This window comes from Gavialis gangeticus, unplaced genomic scaffold, assembly GCF_001723915.1.
Source record: "Gavialis gangeticus isolate Ggan-Ray unplaced genomic scaffold, GavGan_comp1, whole genome shotgun sequence".
In the NCBI taxonomy this organism is placed as follows: Eukaryota; Metazoa; Chordata; order Crocodylia; family Gavialidae; genus Gavialis; species Gavialis gangeticus.
In genome coordinates this window covers 63,340,652-63,345,109 of record NW_017728993.1, presented here as the reverse complement: position 1 = coordinate 63,345,109, position 4,458 = coordinate 63,340,652, and the positions used below count along the sequence as shown (strand labels likewise).

The following is a 4,458-nucleotide window of genomic DNA, read 5'->3' as shown; positions in this document are numbered from 1 at the left end:
TGGAGCGGTCCGTCCCGGCTGACTGCTCCTCCCAGCAGATGTCTGGGTAATTAAAATCGCCCATGACCACTACATCCCTTGATTTTAGTGCCTCTGCAAGCTGACCTGAAAATTCCCTGTCCAGCTCCTCCTCTTGGTTGGGGGGTCTGTAATAGACCCCCACTGTCAAATCCCTCTCCCCCTGCCCCCCCTGAATCTTGACCCAGAGCACTTCAGCTCGCCCTTCCTCTGACCCCATTCTGCTGGCAGAGGATGTGTAGTGCTCCTTGACATAGACTGTTCATGAAACTGTTCATCTTGCCAACATTAAAAAACATTGTCCTGGTAGAACTGCATGGATGTAGTTGAGCCCATCCCCACTGGAGTTGCATAACTGACACAATGCAGGGCTTATCCTAGGTACCTTCAATGTGATTAAGTTACTAATAAGCCACTCTGATATGTGGCCCACTCAGCACCAGAGCAGCCTGCCAACATTCAAAGTTCATGCCTAATCAATAAATTTGCATGGATGTATGTTTTTCTTCATGTGGACAAGGCCTAACTGATAGGCCAGTCTTCAGCACCCTGCACCGTGTGTTATCTACCACACTGGTACAAACCACTAGAATGGGAATGCTGAATCACCGCATTGGCTCAGACTAAGGGTCCATCTAGTCCACTGTTCTGCCTCTTACAAGTAATGGATAATTTAGAGAAAGCACATAAGAAACAGTATTTTGATCTGTTTGCACTAGGATGAACTACCTTTGACTGGTGTAGGATTCCACTGACTTCTTCAGAAAGGCTTAAAAGCTCTTTGATTAAAGCAACATAGAATTACCTAGCTGTACAAGCATTTCTATTGTGTCTTTGGTTTGAACCTGTAGACTAAAGGCATAAGTTCATGCTCACTTAGTTTTCCTTGTAACTAGGAAAGCCTAGTTAGAGTTGATTCAAGTGGTGAACAGTACATTCCTGTCACTCCTATAACTCACAAATGTCACAAATAATTTTACTCAAATTCCTTCTGCTCTCCATCAAAAATGCTACCATTACATAGATGTTAAGTGTGGCTAATTCTATCCTCAGAAGCACGACCGTCCCTAGGGGGGTGTGAATCAGGGCGACTGCCACAGGCTTTGCACTTTGGGGGTCCCCACAGAGCTGGGCAGAGCCGCTGCAGTGACTCTGTGCCGCTGCCACCAGCTTTGCATCCAGCTGCTTGCTACCCCCCACACCGCCGACGCTGCCGATAGCAACTTCTTCAGGTCCGGGGTGCATAGGATCAGGATGGGGCCCCACAGGGACCGATTTGCCCTGGGCCCCACACCCTGCTCGGGTTGGCTCTGCTCAGAAGAAGTGAAGGGTTTGAAAAGTTATGAACGTTTGAACCCAGGACATTAAAAACAAAACTGTTTTGCAAATTTAACCATAGAAATGATACCTAGAATCTGCGATAATATCAGTAACTACACAGAAATATAGTCTATGCGTAGATACATTCTGATATAGCAGTAAAGTTCAATGACAGAACTTGAACCTAAAAGAGAGTGGTACTCAATTGCTCAATTGCTATTCAAATTTTATGTTCACCATGTTACTAATGAGCTTTTTTGACAGTTTATAAAATGAGGCTTGGTAAACAATTTGTTATCCATTAAATGGTATAGGTGCTACCCCTCAATAATTCTTCTGATATATGTTGTACATGATACATATATTTAGGTCCCAGTCTGCACACTGGGCTCTTAATAACCATCTATGAACCTCTTTAATTCAAGATGATCTTTAAATAGGGATGATCCATCTCTTCCTCTGGTCTGAGAGAGCCATTTTGGTTATCTGAATAAGCTGTTTGTATCCACAAGGATATTTATGTATGATACATATTTATGTATCTAAGCTCATGTGGGCCTAAGTAGACCTGTGTAAAGCTTTTGTCATAAGCCTGGCGTGACACTCCAAGTTTCATTTTCTCTTACCAATCTGAAACCTCTGCTGCTGCTCTAGCTGAGGGTTTCCATTGAAGCTCATAAAGCCTTTGTGCAGGTCTGGGCAAACTGTGCAGAGGGCCTGGGCTTCTTTGCGGTTGGGATGGATTCCATGCAAATCCTGGAAGCTTTAGATAAACCCTGCTTTGCCATTTGGGATATCATTCATCCAGAGAACTGGAGAGGATATGTGGTGGCCAAGCAGCAGATGAAGTGGAATGAGGACTCTGTTTCGAGGTCAGCCTGAACCAGCAGCTTTGAGATCTGCACCTCCTCCAAGACTGGAGAAGTTTATTAAAATGTGTAGCTCAGCCCCATCTCTAGGTCATGTGACTCTCTTTGAACTGACACTCTCATGCTCTGCAAAGGTCTCGTTGCGACCCGTGGTTCCCTGAGGGAAATGACTGATTTTCAACAACACGGTTCCATAATGTCAAAGAAGGATCAACAACACAGAATGCTTGAAGGCCGGGCAGACTTTCTTGTCCTTTTCCCACCCGGCCAGGATGTCTCTGGGCTTTTCTTGAGGTGCCCTGCATCTGTTGGATGATTGCTTTAGCTTAGAGCTAGATATATAGCCCTCTCCAGCATCAGAGGTTTTTTCCACACATCACCACTTTGCATCTCTCTTAACAGTTACTACTATTAGCCAGGGGATAGGCCCCTGTGCAGCATGGGTCCAGAAAGGTCCAACACTTTGTGACCAGACCCTGCTATATGTGTGTGACACTTTATGGTGAAGCAGGGCCCCAGAGGTGGATGCAAGGCACTCTCCTTATCTTTTCTCTTCAGCTGAACCATAAGCATTTATTTTCAGAGTGCCAGTAGCTCTCTGTTCCAAGGCCCTAGGCACAGTATCAGGATCCCTGAATGACGGCAGCCTGGAGTTCTTAGGCCTTTTGAGCCTCTGGGCTGGACCAACAATATCCTCTGAGAGGTGCAGTCAATGTGGTTAAAAAAAAAGTTACCTGTAACTACAAGCCATTTCATTGAAAGAGTTAGAGGTAAGATCCCCGCTGTCTCTGACGGCAGCTGAATTGGGTTGTTTCTCAGGGCTGGGGAATGGATGTAAAGGGGAGATGTTGTTGCTCATTAAAAAACAGGCGATTTTATTTTAAAAAGCCCAAAGCTTAGACTTCAAAGGCTATGTCTGTTTCTAAACCTCTCTGGATTTCCGGAGCTGAAACTGCAGAGGATCCCAAACAGGCTTTACAGGCTGGAGAAGTCAGAGGCATGGGGGTCCCTTCCTGTGGGAATTAGCAGTGGATCTCTTACCCACTGGAGATGGAGTCTATCTTGCCATCTGAACTGTTCACAACGGAAGCAGCACTATGTCCATATAAATCAAGAACACCTGAGCTGTTCTTTATGAACGTTGGTTCATGCACTCAAACATTCAACATGTGGTGCAGCACGGTAAAAATAAAGCTGGCTTTCCCTCAGTACCAGTCTGAGAAATAGTTGCTTGCTCTTTCTGTATATGTTGCATGTGATCACTTCTAAACCTAGAAATGAACAATATTGCAGAACCTGGGGTGCTGCAAGGTTACTATGCTGTGCTTGTATTATGGAGCAGCTGGAAACTGCAGCCCCGGGGGAGGGGACCCTTTGCGCAGCACACATGCACACACTGCATGCAGTGACTCTTTACCCCCAAAATCTTGCAATCTGTGTACATAGGGTAAGAGTAAGAGGGAAACAGAGGCCCAGAGCTGAAGTGAGTTGCCCAAAGTTGTGCAGCAAGACTGTAGCAGAGGTTGGAACACAGCCTGTCTCTCCTGCTACCCTGCTGCTGAGCTCCGGCTGAAAACATGCAGTGTGGCCAACCGATTCAGGGCGGTCAGCCCACGGGACGAAGCACCCAGAGGCTGAGCTCCCAGTTCTAGCACTGCGGCATGGTTAGCCGTGTTAATCTGAAGTCAAGTAGAAGGCAGGCAAGTCATCAGCCCTGTAACACTGCAACAGACAGCAGGAAGGTCCCTGTGCTCTGCCTCAGTTTCCCCATTTGGGAAACGGGGGTGCTACTTGGCCAGGGAATGTCACAGCCCTCCGAAGTTCCCGGGCGGCAGGTGACCCAGAAGCAGGGTGGGTCTGTCCCCGGTGGCTCAGCCAGTGGCACCCCATGGCGGTGCCCCTTCTCCTTCGGCAGGGAGCACCCGGCGCAGCACAGGAGCTGGATGCACAGGATGCCGGGGGCAGCTGGGGGCGGGGAGCAGGGGAGCTGAGGCACTGGGACAGAGCCCGGCCGCGCTGGACCGGGCAGGCGGCGCTTGCCAACGCTGGGGGAGGGGGACTGGGATGGGAGCACGGGAGCGGGGCACCCCCTGATCTCGCTCCCGAGCCCCACAGTGGCACAAGGGGACGCGGCGGGAATCTCTGCCCTGGGGAAACTTGCGAGGGGACAGTCCAAGAAATCCTACCTACCTCCAGCCCCGCTCCCGCGGGGGCCTCCAGCCCGCCGGCTCCCGCCGCAGCGCCCGACCCG

At 49.0% G+C, this 4,458-nt stretch overlaps 1 protein-coding gene across 1 annotated transcript in view; it reads right to left on the bottom strand.

Annotated features, from left to right (window-relative positions):
- KIAA0040 (KIAA0040 ortholog) overlaps positions 1-4,458 on the bottom strand; it is a 24,580-nt gene that overhangs the window by 19,624 nt on the left and 498 nt on the right. The window lies entirely within an intron of this gene.